The sequence below is a fragment of the Zootoca vivipara genome, chromosome 7, assembly GCF_963506605.1.
Source record: "Zootoca vivipara chromosome 7, rZooViv1.1, whole genome shotgun sequence".
Classification (NCBI taxonomy): Eukaryota; Metazoa; Chordata; class Lepidosauria; order Squamata; family Lacertidae; genus Zootoca; species Zootoca vivipara.
This window is the reverse complement of record NC_083282.1, coordinates 82,213,398-82,232,462: the sequence shown is the minus strand read 5'-3', so window position 1 is coordinate 82,232,462 and position 19,065 is coordinate 82,213,398.

Sequence of the window (19,065 nt, the reverse complement as noted above, 5' to 3'; positions counted from 1 at the left end):
AACCAAAACTCGTTTTTGTGCTCCTGAGCTTAAGATGTCTGTATCTGAAGCACTGTGTTTCGTTACTTGTACTACTTTCAAAAAAAGGCTTGGGACACTGGGGAAAGTTTTGAGGGGAAAGATACCAAGATTAGTAAATACCGTGTTTCCCCTTTTTTAAGACGTAGTCATAAAGTAAGCCAGGGCAGGATTTTTAAAGATTTGCGAATATAAGACATACCCCGAAAATAAGACATACCTCCATGCCGTGTGGAACGAGACCACTGAGCGCCCCAGCCAGCTAGTGGGACCCAGAACGCCGGCTGCGGCAGCAGGAGGCCTGCCAGCTCGGTGCCTGGAGCTGGGTGCTGCTGCAGCGGCGAGCGCGCAGAGCGCACGAGCCAGCGGCCTTGCCTCTGCCCAGCCCGGCCAAGGAGGCCTGCCGCCCCGCCGCCCAGACCGGCGGCTGCAGCATGGAGTGTGCTGAGCGCTCCACAGTGTCGAGCGCTTGGGAGCGCCCTGCCGGGCCGAGCAGAGCACCTGAGCCAGCGGGCCTCCACCTGGCCCAGCCGAGGAGGCCTGCCTCCCCGCCGCCCGGAACCGGCGGCTGCAGCATGGAGTATGCTGAGCGCTCCGCAGCGCCGAGCGCTTGGAGCGCCCTGACGGGCCGAGCGAAGCAGCTGAGCCAGCGGCTTCCACCTGGCCCGGCCAAGGAGGCCTGCCTCCCCGCCGCCCAGAACTGGCAGCTGCAGCGTGGAGCGTGCAGAACGCTCTGCAGCGCCGAGCGCTTGGGAGCACCCTGCCGGGCCGAGCAGACCCCCTGAGCCAGCGGCATCCGCCTGGCCCAGCCGAGGAGGCCTGCCTCCCCGCCGCCCGAAACCGGCTGCTGGAGCACGCGGAGCGCTCCGCAGCACCGAGCGCTCAGGAGCACCCCGCAGTGCCGGCTGCTGGAGCGCGCGGAGACGGGGGCTGCCGCCAGCGCCTCTCTCCAGGAGGCTGCGCGAAAACCTGACGGGCTGCTCTCTGCCCCCAACCCCGGGACTTAATTTACCGGTATAAGGCTCTTGAGCAGGAGACGAAAGGGTCGACCGGGTGTAAATAGTGGATCTGCGACCGCCCAGAAGATCAGCTAGAACGGAAGGCTTGGCTTGAGGATCACGCGGAAGGATCGCACGGAGGCAGGAGACGCCTCGCGCAAAGCGCTCCCAGGCCAGCTGCCTTAACCTGCACTAGAGCTCCTAACTAGGCTTGAGGTCTTGTGAAGAAACAACCTTTTTGGGAGGATACAAGCGAAAGACGAAATGGGCACGTTTCTTGCCCATGTCCATTTTTTTAAAAAATGAAATCTTTTTAAAATATATATATATTAAAGATTTTTTTTTCTAAAATAAGCCTGATTCTTTCATCTAGAAATCCTTTGGCCTGGAGGGGATGGGGGAAGGCAGGTGCAAGCCCCGGGCGCAAAAAGATGGCCGTTGCTGTTGTTATTTCTTGGTGCCCATAACCTACCCCCTCCCAGCTCCCCCCAAATCCTATGCCTACCCCTGCCCCGCCCCCAGCACGCAAGAAATAGACCCAGGCACTGCCCGCAGCAGGGCAAATGCTTTGCACCAGAAAAGGCTCTCCAGTTCAAAAGCAACCCAAAGCTATAATCTGAGTCTCCATCCACCCACCCCCAGCTTTTGGGGAACAGCAGCAGCAGTCCTGCATCCCCCCCCTTCAATAAAAGGACTCTGCAATTACTGACATACCGTGTTTGCGTTTCACATTAAAATACCCACACACGTGCAAAACTGGCTTGCCCACAGAGCCCGGCTGCGGGCACATCTCCCGCAGCATCTGGAAGAGATGGGGCTGGTGGAAAAAAACTGACACCCTCCTCAAGCCCTAAACAGAAATCCTTTGAAAGCTTTGGAGGGCAGACAGGGAGACAGGCAAGGCAGGCAGCGCCGAGCGCTCAGAGAGCCCAGCAGCGCCCCGAGTCAGCGGCGTGGCCTGGCTGAGGAGACCATAAGGTAATAAAAACAGTAATAAAAAAAAATAAGACATCCCACTGAAAATAAGCCACCCTGTGTTTTTTTTATGAAAAAAAGTTATAAGACGGTGTCTTAAAAAAGGGGAAACACGGTAGGAAGGAAGACTAAAGGAAGCAGGCCTCTGAACATTGGGAAGGGATCAATTAACTTGCAGGATTCTTTTCCGCAAGATGAAGATGGCTTTTCAAAAAGCATTTGGAGCACAGAGGATAGCTCTATCAAGGACTATTAAGTGCTACAGCTAAATCCCAATTTTCCATACATGCACATCCAAAGTCCCTTCTAAAAATATAATGAATGAGCACGGAGATCTTAGGAACAAATCAGACTGGTTGATTTTGTGGGGAGCAGATGGGATTTGTGCATCTTGGTTGGCCAAAAGCCTGTGTTGCTGGTGAAGTCATGCTTGGAAATTTGTGGGACTGAAAAAAGTGTCCACAGCAAATTCTGGCTGTTGCTGGTGGGACCTTAAGGTGTTACCAAGGACTCCCGAAAACTCCACACTGTCGAAGATGTGACTGGATACCTTTTATACTAATTGGGCATGGAGTTCTATTACCCTGCATAGCTTATTGTCCCTTACGATGCTTAATACTTTTAGAATGTAGACTAAATTATGCAGAACAAAAGAAGTTTTACAGACCTGTACAATTCATAGATAAAACCCCTGTCTTGCCCACCAAATGTTTTGGGCTATGACTCCTATTAGCCTCCATCACGTTGGATGGGCTAATAGGAGTCATAGCCCAAAACATCTGGAGGGCACCAAGTTGGGGGGAGGCTGGCCTGAGACAGGGGTGCTAACCTTCAAACCTAGGCCTAAGAACACAGTGACTTGCCCAATAAATAGCCAGAGGGGTTCATGTCCAAGCCAGGATCTGAACTGTGCTCTTCCAGACCACGGTATTTGCTGCCAGAAGTAGCAAGAGCGGCTTCTCTAAAAAGTTCCTTACATCCATCAGTCACATCCTCAAAATTCAGACATGATTTGGTGCAAGAAATATCAGGCGTCATAAATAACCAGCAGCCCTCTGTCTCATTGTACATTTCAACGAGACCTGGGTGGAAAAGGGGGGAGAAAATGACTTTAAAACACCCCAAAGTGCCGCATTCACGTGAGAGAACGACTGAGAAGGTTTGAGATCCACAGCACAGCCGTTGTTGTCATTCAGCGCTTGGGGTTTCGCAAACCTCCAATGAGGGGAGAAGGGTGCTGCTATCGCAGTGAGGTTCGTGCTGTGCTGAGATGGCCTTTTTCTTATGGCTGCTTCTAGCAAGCTGGCAAATTTGGGGCCCAGGTGAAAGCCGCATATTCTCCAAACAGAGCCTACTACTTGGGCTAGCAACAGGTGCTTTCTGGCAGCATCTGAAACCTCAGCTCGTCGCAGGGCCAGCTGGTCCTGATGTGGGCCTTGGTTGGTCAGGACGTCCTCTGAGAGAGGACACTTCCTCGTCCTCCTTCACAGAGTCAGAGGAAAGGTAGCATACAGTACTTGTTTCTGGAGCGAAGCCACATGAGGAAGAGTAGGAGTTGACATCTCTGCTTGCCTACCCACTTCTCCCTCTGGCAGCGTGGGAGTGGGGGGGGTTGGTCTTCATGGGGAGGAGGAGTGGACCCCAGATAGGGTGTGTGTATTGCATGAGGTGCGCCCACCCACACCCAGAAAACCTTTAAATGACCATACCGTCCTACGCGGTGGTTATACGATCATCTCGGCATGTCTTTCCTTTCACTCTCTGATCAGGAATCCAGTTCCTATCCCCCCCCAAAATATTTTCAAAAAACAAATTTCTTTATTAAGAAAATGCCCATGGGGTTCTTCGACTCCAAGACTGCCATTATTAAAAATGCAATTACAAGTGAAATGAGGAGGATTTGGTATTCCAAATCCAGAACTATATCCCCAAGCTTATTTATTGCCAAATACAGTGGTGCCTCGCTAGACGAAATTAATTCGTTCCACAGGTCTTTTCTTATAGCGAAAAATTCGTCTAGCGAATCCCATAGGAATGCATTGAAATTTTTTGAATTTTTTTTTGCCCATGGGAACGCATTAATTGAATTTCAATGCATTCCTATGGGAAACCGCGATTCGCTAGACAAATTTTTCATAAAACGCATTCGTCTAGCGAGGCAACCTCCGCTCGAAAAATCCTCGTTAAGCGGAAATTTCGTTAAGCAGGGCATTCGTTAAGCGAGGCACCACTGTATTAGATTTTGGAAACCCCAAACTAGCGATAAACTTTCCGAATTAGGCAACCCTCGAATATACATATATAGCTCCTTTATCTTGATGGACAGCACTGGGATCAAAGTATATTAAAACTTTTTCTCGCCGTGTTTTGTCTCTGATCAGAAGGTAAATAATCAGATGCTGGTATATAACCACACAAAATTGGTCGGGGGCAACAAATATTTCAAACAAGGCCTTGCAGCGAAGTCTGGCTTACCTGTTGTGGACCATCAGGGGCCTCCGCAAGACCTGGAACTGTTCCTGCCTTGTTATCTTCTCCCCCACTTGGCTTTGCAAGAGTCCCTGCCCAGGCAGCCCATGCCAGCGAAGCCAGGATGGGGAAGTGCCTAGACCTCCGGTGCGTTGTTATAGAGAAGTTCAACCACCTACCTATCTACTTCTAGGGGTTTGATAAGCCTTGTTCAGGGAACTCAGATGCTTCTTTTAAGGCGAATGATACATAAGAAACACCTTCTGAGTGTGTATGCGTATATTATATGAGTGCCTTGTTGCCCTGTTGGTTGCTGTTCTATATGTGGCACAAACCGTTTCACTGTATACCCTCCAGTCTCTTCTTTTTAAGATATGTTTTATGGGGATATTGTTTTTCCTGGGGTAATAAATGGCAGGCTTTCTGCCCATCTCTGTGTAAACTCCGCATTGTTTGTACATGTTTGTGTAAATAGTTTTCACGAAAGCAAGAACAAAGATTATTTATTTCAGCTTCTGGATTTCTCTCTCCCCTCCCTCCAATCACGTTCAGGAAATATATATATATATTCATCTCTCCTTTGAGCACATTTTGTTTCCTTATTTAAAGATATTTATTAACAACTGTTGGTGCAAAAAGAAAATCATACATTTTGGGTCCTTCTCCCCCCCCCCTTTAGAGCGGTTGTTTTTAGAAGGTTGTTTGTACAATTTAATCAAATAAATCATTGCTGTTTTACATGTTTTAAAAAAGAATGCCTAGTTTTGTGTGTTGATGTGATCATTCCTCTTTTTCCCTCTGATCTTCGCCACACCTGTGCTTGCACCGCAGACCTGTGCACATTTATTCGGAACTTGAGTAAAGTCCCACTAAGCTCAGTGGCCTTACTCCCAAACAGGTACACTCAGGATTTCAGCTGTGTACTTATCGTCCATCCTGCGCACACGAAGATGAGTGACAAAATCTATCCTTTCGAGAGATAGGCAATTGATTTAACACAGGCATCCCCAAACTGCGGCCCTCCAGGTGTTTTGGCCTACAACTCCCATGATCCCTAGCTAACAGGACCAGTGGTCAGGGAAGATGGGAATTGTAGTCCAAAACATCTGGAGGGCCGAAGTTTGAGGATGCCTGATTTAATGTGTCTGCCATGGTAATTTTGTTGGTCATGTTAGCAGTACAGAAATGATGAAATATGTCAAGGCATCCTTGCTAATAGTGCTAGAAGTAAACCTTTATTCAGGCTTGCGTTAGATTCAACCCATGGTCTCCGCTTACTGTCCCTGGTTACACACCATACATTCCCCCAAAGAATCCTGGGAACTGTAATGGGTGCTGGGAATTCTAGCTACAGTATGTGAAGGCTAAACTGCAGTACCCAGGATTCTCTCTCTGTGTGTGGGGGATAATGTGCTTTAAATATATAAAGTTCCCCAAACTCCATCACTATGAGCCTCCAGTGCCTCCACTTCACCCTAGTTGGTGGGCATGTCAATCGTCAACTCAAAATATAATATTGAGAAGGTCCCAGGTTCAATCCCCAATGTCTCCAGTTAGGACTGGTAATATTCCCTCGCCTGACACCTTACAGAGCCTCTGCAATGCAAGTCATGGTAGACAATCCTGAGCTAAATGGACCAATGGTCTGATTCGGTAAAAAATAATATCCCGGCATCCTATGCAGTTACATTCCTTCTTTCCCCCTTAGTCACAAGGCCTGCCAGTCTTCTAGATATCTGGTCCTCCCTCAAAGAGGGCACATGTTGCGGTGAGACCTGGAGACCGACCACCTGTGTTGTGGGTGGGTAAGATTGGTCAGCCACAACACCTGATTGGTAGGTCCCTCGATGTTGGGGTTCAATCTGGCCAATGGGCACAGTCCAAACAGTTTGAGGGACTTATATATTCACATGCACGTGACCCAGAGATTCCTCTTTTGGTGTGTGCATTTGGAACACCTGCCCACCTCTCCCCACTTTTAGGGCTTGTTGTGCTTGACCTTGCTATGCCGTTGTGTGTCGTCTGTCGTTGGGACAGGGGCATGGCAGGAATTTTCCCCACTTGGCTGATTGGCTGCTGCCATTTGGGTTTCACCTGCCGCATAGCAAATCGTCACAACTTGTAAGGTTGCGGATAGGCTCTGGTTCAGGTGATAGACATGGGGGGACACTCTCCCCATCCCTATGTGAAGAGTATTCCATTAAAGGAATCCAGGGACTCAATGGTTTGGTCAACCCTGTGAGGGGGTTGTGCCTGTGCCAGAGTCCAGGGGGACATCTTGATGGTGGACATAGCCTGTTTCTGGCATTCCGCCTCTCCAGGTGTTCACCTTAGGCTGACCTATGCTGGTGCCCTGTGTCAGCGCTACCTGCAAGGGTGCAGGGGGCTAGTCGAACCAGAGCCTATGCAACCACTCACTTGCTGTAATCAATAAAGTTGTGGCCTAAATTCTGCCAAAAACCAAACCAAAATTTGAGTCGTGTGAATTTTTTTAGGGAGGAAGTTCCTGGGTCTGAACACGCTACTCAAGATCACCTAATAGTGGGGAACTCGATCACTGCCTGCCCCCCTTGCTTTGATTCATTCCCACCTCCTATTTGCTTTTATTCCCAACTGCTTAGATTCTGTGCCATGGTTACTTGTCAACAGTCACAGCAACCACATAGATCTTAATGCAGAAATGTAGGGGTGGGGTGGGGGATAAGAGCCCCAAGGAAAAAAAACGTAAATCCATTGCTGGCAGCCCTGCAAAGATGCCCAGTTGATTCTAGCACAGCTGTCGGCAGCTGTTTCAAAGAATCAAGAGGTGAATTAATTCTGTTTACTGCTGACATAGTTCAGAGATTTAGTCATTCCAGTAAAATTGCAGAGGCACAAGAAAGGCAGGGGGAGAGAAATGCTAAGGAAACATCAGCCAAGAAGTTGAATCTCTCTCCTTTCCCCCTCCCCCACTGCCCAATTTAAGTGGATATATTTCCGAAGATGCCGCCGGCATTAAGATTCTCTCCTGGCAGCCTGACACCACTTCATGGAGAGTATGTTCTTGCTCCGGAGGCAACATATAGAGTGGTGGTTAGAGTGTCAGGCCAGGTCCTGGGAAACCGGGGTTCAAAACTTCCTGCAGTCGTAAGCCTCACCTTGGACCAGTAACCACCTCTTAGCCTAACCTACCTCACAGGGGTGTGGGGAGGACAAAATGAGAACCATGTACTCCACGTGGTACAGCAATAAAACAGCTAGCACATTTGCAAAGCTAAGCAGGGTCTAGTATGGTTTCAAATTGGATGGGAGACTGTGTGTTGAGATCCCTGCATTGCAGGGGGGTAGACTAGATCTGCAATTCTATTATTCTACGTGCACCACCCTGAGATCCTTGGAGGAAGGGCGGGATAGAAATGGAACAATAAGTAAAAATAAAAAAATAGGCTTGTACAGTCTCAGCGCAAGGATTTTTGCTTGCACAGTGGGACTCCCCACTGTATACCATCTAAATCTGCTTTGGGGGTTCCTCCAACCTTCTGGAGCAGATCTGGGAAGAGCAGGGAGGAGGAGAGGAAGCAAAGCCTGTTGTGCAAGTGGAACTTCTTGCACTGATGATACGGTTACGCAGCACTACAAGCCATAAAGTTTGTAAACACTTGTTTGCAGCAGGAATATTCACTGGGGACATGCCTCTGTATTGTTAGACAAATGTTTGCCCGTTATTCCAGAAACTGAACTGGAACCTTGCACAGAACATACTGAGGTACCCCACAAACTCCAAAAAGGTACATTTCCTTCTATTTCCAATGTTCAGGATGTGAGTGCCATTTCTTCTGTAGCCAAAGCAGCACTACACCCCACCCCCAAGAGACAATATACCAGCAGACTCAGGGGAACTGCAAGGTTCTCTCTTATCTCTCTCACTCACTTATAATATTTGACATCCAAAAGGAATGGAAACCTTCAAAACAGCCCAGTGAAATCTGAGCACGTTGAGTGGTCATACAGCTCTGACTGAGTGACGAAGGAGAGGGAATGGAGAATTGATTGAGCGGAGGAGCCATGGAACAGAGTGACTGGGATCCTGAGCAGCAGCACTTCATGCCGCAACACTTTGTTGCAGATCCTGCTTGTGTCTCTAATGCTGTGGTCTCAACAGGGATACCCCTGCTGCCTGTGGATGCATTCACACTGCACATTTCAGATGATCAGGTGGGAGAAAAACAGTTGCCCTTGGTGGCTTTTCTTGAAGCTCCTGACCATCTCATTTCTCAGTCTCTTTCAGTATTCATGCTGCCAGGGAGGTTGGAATTAGAGGCTGAGACAGTTCTGTGAGTTAAAATATGGGACCCCCCCCCCACACCAATTGCGTGGATTCAATTTTGAGAAGAAAGCGATTGGATAGATTAAGTGGTGATGAACCTTCATAATCGTGCCAAACATTTACTTCTCCTTAGTCCCTCTCCCCAAGCACTTTTGCACAGCAGAGGTCACTTTGGGGACAGAATAGGTGCACGAGGAGAGAGGAAGAAATTCAACAGGTGTAGTTTCACCCACCAAGGGTAGGGAAAGCTGCTCCTATTGAACTTCTACCTGCCATAAAGATCTCACAGACGAGGAGTCCTGTTAAGGGGGAGTAACTGGATGAGCGATGAAGCGTGAGCAAAGTATTTGAAAGGACCCCAGCACAGGGTAGGGAGCAACTATATTCTCAGCCCAGTGCTGACGGCAAAGGGATATTTTGGTCAGATTTCTTTACTGCAACATCCTTAACCCAGCCGTTAATGTATCTGGCTCTGATATGAACTTTGGCCCGGCTAATGGAGGGAAACTATTCAAAGTTGGTGGATTTATCCCTATGCAATGTGCTACTGATGTGTCAAGTTCCTTGGATGACTTCACATAAACTATGTGAAAGTGGAAAGATGCCGAGTCTGGAATGAGTTACAAAGGGTCAAAGTTTAGCTATGTTGTCTCCCAGTTCTCTTGCAAGCGAAACCACTTTCCCCCCTCCGCTATTTGGGAATCTTATTTAACTGTTACCCCTAATCCTAAACACATTCGCTTGGGGTGGGGGTGGGGGCAGGTTCCATTGCTGTCAATGGCGTGTGCTTGTTCCAAGTAAATAATAAATGCCTTCATTGGAGGGGGAATTGAATCGCGAGTAAATTTATTGCAATTATGTTGAGGCAGCTCCAGTTATTAGATGTGTACAGTATTAACACCAACAATAAAACCAGTACAACACACACACAGCTTAACAGAAATCTTTTATATGAGTGGCTGACTCCGTAGTTCTCCATACCTCCTTTCTCTGAAGTTGCCCCACCGACTTGAACTACATTGCTCCGGGGAAAATTGTGTGGTTCCCTCCCCCATTTATATATTATGTTTCCATCTCACATTCCCTCAAGGTGTTGTACCTGGGGTTCCTCCCCCTTTGCATTTCATCCTCACAACATCCCTGTGAGGCAGGTTAGGTTGAGAGATGCTGACTGGCCCAAGGTATTTTTAAATAAACAAATAACACTCATTCCTTGCACTCCCGAAAGATTTGGGACTCAATATTTATATGAGTCACTTTCCCCCACCCCTCTCGGTTAGTTTTTGCAAAGTAAGTTTTTCATGACAAAGAAAAGTGAAAACAAAATGTAACATTGCAGATGACAGAATGTTCCAAGTTTCCCCTCCTTTTTTTGGTTAACCCATCCATTATTTTGGTTTCACATTACTACTGAGAAGTCGGCTGTAACAAGGGCAAGGTAAAAACACGCACGTAGCATAGGCAGAATGTGCAACGATAAATACTGTTAGGGCATCTGGGTTTAAGAAGCTGTAGTTAACTTTCTGTCAGCACTGCCATTGGAAACTCTTATTTTCTGAGATTTATATCTTTATTTTGTGAAGGGAGGGGAGAAGAGGGTGGTGGAAGAGAGATTGGATTCCCTTGGACCTCAACGCTTGAGTTTTAGCTATCAAGCGTTTATTTTTGTAGTTTGTGTTGCATGCTGGGCGGGATGGATTCAATTTGTCTGTTATGAATTTCAGTGGATCATGTAACTGTAGCACTGTTTACCTCCATTTTTTATTTTTATTTTAAGAATAATTGACATATTTTGTGCTTAGCAGGAAACCAAGGACCCCTGCAGATAATGGTTCTTGTTCAGAACACGACAACTGTAGGGCAACGGAGGAATTTTCTTTTCTTCTTTAAAAGGCTCACAAATACAAGCCAAGGGTAGGCATACGGTGGCAGCCATCTTGCCCTGCACATCTTGGACTCGGCCAAGGGTTGCCTCGAACCAATAGCATGAATCCAAACAGCAGGAATGAAAGAATGAGCATCCCTGGCCAAGAAGTCACAAAATAACAGAATTTGTTAGAGGTACCGTAGCACTGCCAAGAATCTGAAGAACACTCCAGAAATATGGTTAAGGAAGACATGCATAATGTCAGAGCTGCAGGCTTGAGGAAGCAGGTGTTGGTTCTTAAGGGAGCCATGAGGGCTAGCTCAAATGGATCTGCTTCCTGGGGTAGAACAACGAATGGTGCCCACCGCTCCCTCACACAGGCCGCCTATTCATCTCCCAGTACACTCCCACTGCTGGTTTGTAATGTGGTGCGCACAGAACATTTGCTCTTGGTAGTCCCACCTGCCTTCTTTATGACCATAAAGGACCATAAAGAACCATAAAGACCATAAAGAAGGCTGATCGCCGAAGAATTGATGCTTTTGAATTCTGGTGCTGGAGGAAACTCTTGAGAGTCCCATGGACTGCAAGAACATCAAACCTATCCATTCTGAAGGAAATCAGCCCTGAGTGCTCACTGGAAGGACAGATCATGAAGCTGAGGCTCCAATACTTTGGCCACCTCATGAGAAGAGAAGACTCCCTGGGAAGACCCTGATGTTGGGAAAGATTGAGGGCAGAAGGAGAAAGCGACGACAGAGGACGAGATGGTTGGACAGTGTTCTTGAAGCTACGAACATGAGTTTGACCAAACTGCGGAAGGCAGTGGAAGACAGGAGTGCCTGGCGTACTATGGTCCATGGGGTCACGAAGAGTCGGACACGACTAAACGACTAAACAACAACAACAGTCCCACCTGCCTCAGAAGTTCAGGGATGGTGTCCCAGGAGAGGGCATTCGCTGTGGCAGCTTCTAAGTTGCGGAACACCCTCCCCTTGGAAGTGTGTCTGGCTTCTTCGCGAATGCTGAAAACGCATCTCTTCAGTGTTTTCAGGGAAGTGAGGGGAAGATGGGGCTTGTCAACCTGAGAAGGTAGCGCCTCTAGGAGAAGGAAAACTCTGATCACAGACCCCTGCTGCCTTGTGGGCAGTGCTGTTTTCCTAGAAAAAGAGGTGCTGGAACTCACCATGAACTCCTCCCTTGTTCTCTTATAATGGCAATGGGGCCCATCTGAGAGATGCTGGAACTGCTTTCTGGTGAGTTCCGGCTGAAGAAAAGCCCTGCTTGTGGGACACATTTGGGAGAGGAAACAGCTAATGAGTAAACCCTACACAAATTTGGATTGGAGTCCCCAAGAGCTTGTTCACCTCCTTCTGTAGTCAAGCTGGTGCCAAATGTATTGCTCTGCTTTCCTTTGGACCACATCAGCGAGGCTGAGAGGGATCTTGTTGTCTGGGTAGCCCAGGACTTACTGCCCAGACTTGCATCCCGGAGACATCACTTTGGTGCTGCTAACTCAGCAAAAACAACACAATTTGACTTCACCCCTGAAGGTGCACTTCATTGTCTCTCGGGTGCGCCAACAACTACATTTGTTACCCCTGACATTGACCCATCAGAAGAAATAACATGGAACATCACAGAGAATTTGTGCAATTTGTGCATGAACCCAGCTTTTATGGTGCATTTCCAAATTAAAGTCAACTTCCAGTCATAGTCTGTTCATATCAACTTATTCATTGCTTTAGTACATCTTCTCCCACCACAATTAAATAAATAATAATCCACCTCTTCGGACACTGCGGCAACCCTGAAGCGCTGGTGTGGTTATAGTATGCCATGCTGTTTTCTGAAAATGTAGTGGTTTGACCACTTAGCCAAAAAGTCGGAAAATGAAACCTTCAGCTTTCTTTGGGGGGGAAAACCCACTAAACCACCAATAGTAGCCTCCTGGGAAGCTAGGAGTCAGAGTGAATGGAGTCTGCCAAAATGTATGGAATTTCCTGTTAACACCACTAGACCACAAATTCAAAGCATGTCAAATTTAGCTGGGGGACTGTAACACATGGAGTTGCAACTTTCAAAGGTACATGTGCAAAAGCATGGAACTACACATAAATGCAATTAGGACTCAAAGCACAGGTTGGATGAAAATCTGAAGGAACAGGGATACAAATCTGAATAAGTGCTGGTTAGGAAACTTCAAGCCCTACCAACTTTCTAGGTAAACACATTTGTGCACTCACACACATGTATCTTCCAATTTTGGAAAACACTGTCTGGTAGAGTGTGTCAAGAAAACGGGGCAGAAACATGTCTCATGTTTGTACATGTTTGCACAGAACATTTCTGACACAAAACTTCAGAAAAGAGGAGATAAGCCGAATTTCGGATGAGGGGATGTGGAACAGTGGACTATGCCACTTAAGAATGAAGATTTGGTGAGTAATTATTTGGATCTTTCAGTGACCACATTCATACTCTGCCTTGAATTCGGTTCTTTGTGATCCACTCCACCACACTGGCTCTCCAACTTGTGGAAGATCCCACCAAGTTAGACTCCCTTCCTGTGGGAAGCCAATTTGTCCTGGAGAAGGTCTGTCACCTTGGATGAAGCTCCACATCTTTCCAGTGACTCATGCTCTCCTGCCCTCTCAATCACAATTCCTGGGAAGCAGGGGAAATTGTATTGAACCTAGAAGCAAAGCTGTGAGGGGGGGGAATGGTAAAGCCCTTAGCAAATTATGGCTGTAGTCCTATAGCCTACTAGCTGGCCTCTAATGGACTGTAGAATCTTGCAGAAGTCTTATTTCACTGGTGGAGATAAGCTCCTTTAGCCAGTTCCCAGGGGTCTTCCTAATCCAAGACAAGATCTGGCATCTGAGGTTATCCTAGCCAGGGGTTACAAAACTGTAGGGAGGAATTCAAAGCAGTACTAAGCAGATCACTCCATCAGTGCAGACATTTCTCTTTGCCTGGTGGAACAATCTCTTCTTTCCGCCTGCTGCATGCTGTTCTGGTGGCTCTCCTGACCCCCTGAGCCAATTTTGGGGGGTAGGCATAGGGGAGGGGGGGGAAGGAAAAACCCATTGTGCTAGAAGTTCTTGCACAGGCTTCCACTAGCAGGACCTGGTTGACTCCAGCCAGCTCATTGTCTATAGACCTTCAGTGATCTGCAAGCTTCATTTAGGACAGGTGGTCCATGTCATGTGTGCAAAAATACAAATAAAATCATATAGCATCTAACACAGCACATTGCAATTGCTACAACTGGCAGACAAAATCATTAAATTGTCTGCCAAGACCCTCAGCAATATTTAAGTGTTTGTGTGAAGCCTGAGAACCACTGCTCTAAGGCAACGTGTTAGACTCTTGTAATTGATCTACCATAAACACTGTGATAAAATCCGCAAACCATTTTTTAAATAATATTTTTTATTAAAGATTCTCTTTGTTTACAAAAGTAAGTACATTGTCTCTTTTCTCAGGTTGTAAAGTCTTTCCCATATATCAGTTACATCTGATGTGAGACATTAGTGTTGTATATACAGAATAAGGTTGGGGGAGAAGAAAAAAGAGGGGAGGGAGGGAGGGAGGGAGGGAGGGAGGGAGGGAAGTGGTAAACGTTGGAAAGGCAATACCTCCACAGGCACATACCTCCACATGTGGTTGGAATGCTCCAAAATCCAACCCTTCTGGACAGCAGTCCTACAAGAGATACGCAAAATAACTAAACAGGTGAAATATACTCGGAGTCGAGAGTGAATTTCATGCTCTTTATTCAGCTCATAGTCATCAAGGAGAAGAGGAGAAGAATGGCTCTTTTACCAAAACCATCTGCTTATATACATTATTTACACAATGGGCCTTGCGTGATTGGCTACTTCAGGGCTACACCTGTGGGCCAATCAGGTTGTGGATTGACTTCTGCCTGCAGCCTGATCGGCTGCTCCTACTGGCAAATCAGGTTGCACATTCACTTCTGCCAGCCGCCTGATTGGCTGCTCCTGCAGGCCAATCAGGTTGCAGATTCACTTCCACCTGGAGTTGGATTGGGTAGCTCCTGCGGACCAATCAGACTGCTGATTCTGAATCCTATTGTTCTAGGATTCAGCTCAGTACATAACAACAGGTATTAGAACTCACCCCAGAACTGGCCCTATTGAACATTTTCCAAGATCATAATGCCCACTCACATTATAAAGAGCTTATAACCCACCTACTCTCAGCAGCCAGAAGCCTCATATCCAGACACTGGAGAGACCTGTCAGGAGTAAGCATGGACCAATGGTATCAAATAGTATAGGAAACAGCCTTACTAGAAAAGCTAACCAACAGACTGAAACAGACACGGGGACAAAGAGAAGAGGACACCTTCACCCCGGTATGGTTCCCCTTTATCACATACACAGCCCAACAAGACAACAACAAGAACCCACCGACAGCATACAAATAAATATGGTTTACTTGACCCAACAATTCCCACTCCCCAAACAAACAAATCTCGCTGCAGCCAACTAAATACAACCAACCATACCCTGGGCCCACCAACCAACCTCTCTCACTACCAAGGAAATATAATAAACAAACAGAAAGAGAACCTACCCAAATGATGCTGACATAACCCCCCCCCACATGCACACTAAGTATAAGAATCTGCAAACCTTTCAACTCTGATCAGATCTCCCATCTCTTTTTCATTTATTTGGAAAGCAATGGTACTGTTATAAAATCATATGGGGGGGTTTGCAGGACACCATTATTAATGAACAGAGAGGGGTGACAGAATTTGACATCCTGTTCAATGCCATCTTCCCTGTCTCCTCACCCCTCCCGCTAGGACGCGACCCTGCCTGAAGGAAGGCTTAAGGATCTGCATATGCACAACAGTTAGCATAAACTCACACATTTCCCCTCTCCACCTCCCCTCCGCCCAGAACAAAACAATGTTTCCAGAAGAAGGGGGGGGAAGCCACCCAAATCCAAAGTGACACTTTTCTACTCAAGTTAATAATACAGCCTATTATACCATGAAATCTCTATCCGCTGCCTCTGTATTAGAATTGCTGTTTTATATCTTAGAACTGTATGTGTCAGGACTGCTACCTTTTAATTAGAAATCCCTGTATTAGGTATGTTTTCCAGGTATATTTTCTGTATGAACCCTGTATGATCCCAACCCACCTGAACCTTGCCCTACTACCACCCGATACCCATTCAAGGACACACGGGCAATAGAGGGATTAGCTGGAACAACTTTATTCAAATAAATTGCCATCCTCTACGTAGCCCACCCTTCCATGGCCTGGAGGAAAACACCTGCCGGGCGGACTTCCACCCCACGGAAATCGCCAGGAACTGCCCCACCTCTGCACCCATCTCGACTGATTGCCCCTCCTGCCAAACAACAGGGAGCACCATCAGCGACAGGAGAAGAGCAATTGACACCCCGCCATCTGAAAGAAAAAGTCATCTCCCCACCCAGCTAATCCAATCACCACCCATCCTCCTTGTCCTTCCCCTCCCTCCCAGTCCAGGGATTTTCACGCAGGGACAGGAGGGCATAAAAAGGGGCTTCACCATTTCCCGGGGTTCCTTCCTTCTTTCCAGAGGCAGGGACCCTACAGCTGTAGCTTTGCATTCTGCAATAAAGGGATCAGTTTGTTTTTCCTGACAGCATCCTGTGGTCTCTGTCATTTTCCCGGCGGAGCTGAACTTAGTGCAAATTTTGGAGCTTCCGACCCGCGTCTGTCCTTCTTAAAAGGCAACGCATTTTGGGGTACATTTTTCATAACAGTAGGGAAGCCCTGAACTGGACCAGAACCCCAGGGCTGGAGGAAGAGGTTAAATCCATCCATCTGCCATTTTCCTGATCCAAATTGCTCCCTCCTACTGCTGTTTACTCTGTTAAAGCAAACATACTTGTGGCTGCCTTTAAAAGAGATTAAAAGAGTTCAGAGAGCCATTTCCCAATGTCTTGTCTTGTTAGCCTCTGAAATGGCAGGGCTTCTCTCCCTCCATGAATAAATACCAGGTTACATTCCTGCAATTTCCTCTGAAACTTATCTTTCAATCTTCTTAATCCAGTTACTTGAGCATCTTCATGTTAAAAGGGGGGGGGGAATGGCATCAGAATATGGTGATGAGAGTGTAATTTCAAGAGCCGCAGAGCTATATATAGGCATTGCTGAACAACCAAATGAACTACTTTACTTCTGTCAACCACAATGCCACTGAGATACCGGTAGATGGTATGAATTACTGTCATTTCCAAAATTGCTAGCTGCAGAAGAAACATCCAAGACACTCTATGGTGTGCTCTAGCAGTGGGACTGACAAATCCACTGTAATCACGCAAAAACATTTTAAATGGTGCTGGTAAGGATCAGCTCTGGAAATGGAGTGTCAGTCACTGAATCTGGAGACTTATGGCAGTCTGATATGGTCCAGGGGTTGCATGGGTGGGGACTGAGCTGATACTGGGCAAGGCAAGAGATGTGGCTCTTACCTTTGTACAATAGGATAGATTGTTGGCATCTATCTGTCTCAGGAGACAATGGAGGAGTGCACCTTCAGGGTTGAAGTCACAGTGTTGGGGAGTTACAGCGCCTGCTGTGGCTGTAGAAAGCGTTATGGGAGAGACATGTTTTGTTGCAGCTGGGGCAGATGAAGGCCCAGTCCAGTTGTGTTGCTGCAAATGTACCATGATATTTCTTTGCTCTGGTCACTGCTGTGGATGCACAACCTGGCTGTCTGTCTCCAGGCACTGTGGTTGCCTGCAAAGGCTTCTCATACGGCAGGGTTGATGTTGCCAGCCTTCATGTCTCATTTCCAGACAACTTTGTAGCACAGAGTTGGTCTGCCAATGGGCCTGGTGCCTGAAGCCAGCTCCCCGTCTTTCCTTCTGTGGACATGACCAAGCCAGAGAAGATGTTGCTGAGACAGGAATGTGCACATGCCGGGAATGTGGGTTTGGGAGAGCACATCTCTGTCCTGCCATGTGATGCCCAGAATCTTCCTGGTGCAGCACATGTGGGAGACATTGAGATGTTACTTGTAGCAGGTGTAAGTTGCCCATGACTCACTCCCATGAAGCAGTGTGCTCAACATGCAAGCCTGGTAGACCTTCGTGGTTTACATGGACCTCCATCCAGGCAAGCAAGAGGCATTGCCATATTTCAAGGACACATTCCAACCTCACAAATTTTTTTTGGAAAAGGCACAGAGGACAGCCGATGAGGACAGCCTTGGAGAAGCCCTCTTGTGTTCTGAGCTGATGCCAGAACCCACGGGGGAAATGGCAAGACTCCTGGACCATGGACAGATACAGGTGAGCCTCTTGCTCCAACAAAGATTGGTACCAGACTGAGGCCTTTGTGCCTCTGTCTCCAGACTTCCACCTCCAAGCACCACCTGATTGAGAAAGTTTCAGAGCCTTGAAAGGGCAACTCTCTGGCCTTAATGCTCTCCTCTGCTAGAGAGACCTGAGTTCACACCCCTGATCCACTGAGTCGTGTAGTTGTGCAAACCTGTGCACAGCTACCTGGGAGTAAGCTCCACTAAAGTGAGTGGAGTAACTTCTGATTGTTGTTAAACGCACCAAGCTTTTCCCAAAGGTCTCCAGTCAGCTGAAAAGCAGCCCTTAGCTGTAAATTAGAATGGCAGAGGATCTTGCAAAGAAGTGTTACCACTTAAACCGCTAGCATAAAATCGTAACCCTGTCAAAATACCCAGCCCCTGCTGGATCATTTCCCCCATTCTCTGACTCTTTCTAGGCTATTCTGTCATAAAAGGTAAAGGTAAAGGGACCCCTGACCATTAGGTCCAGTCGTGACCGACTCTGGGGTTGCGGCGCTCATCTTGCATTATTGGCCGAGGGAGGCGGCGTACAGCTTCCAGGTCATGTGGCCAGCATGACAAAGCCGCTTCTGGCGAACCAGAGCAGCACACGGAAATGCCGTTTACCTTCCCGCTGTAGCAGTACCTATTTATCTACTTGCACTTTGAGGTGCTTTCGAACCGCTAGGTTGGCAGGAGCTGGGACCGAGCAACGGGAGCTCACCCCGTCGCGGGGATTCAAACTGCCAACCTTCTGATCGGCAAGCCCTAGGCTCTGTGGTTTAACCCACAGCACCACCCGCATCCCTGTCATACGCAGAATATGACATATTCTGTCATACGCAGTGGTAAAACTCGAAAGCCTTGTTATCACCTTATTCGTTTGGCAGAACAAGGAGGGCCAATCCATTACCTCGGTGCTCTGGCAAATTACATCGTTACTGCTGCTTTGGAAAGAAGAGTCCTGGTGGTGAATTTCCCTTCTCCTCCCCATTCCTGAGCCACCAAACCACTGCAGTTGTCTCTCCTCAGTCAGGCATCCTTCTACCCCTGTCTTTCACCAGTGGTGGTGGAGATAAAACCTTCACAACAAC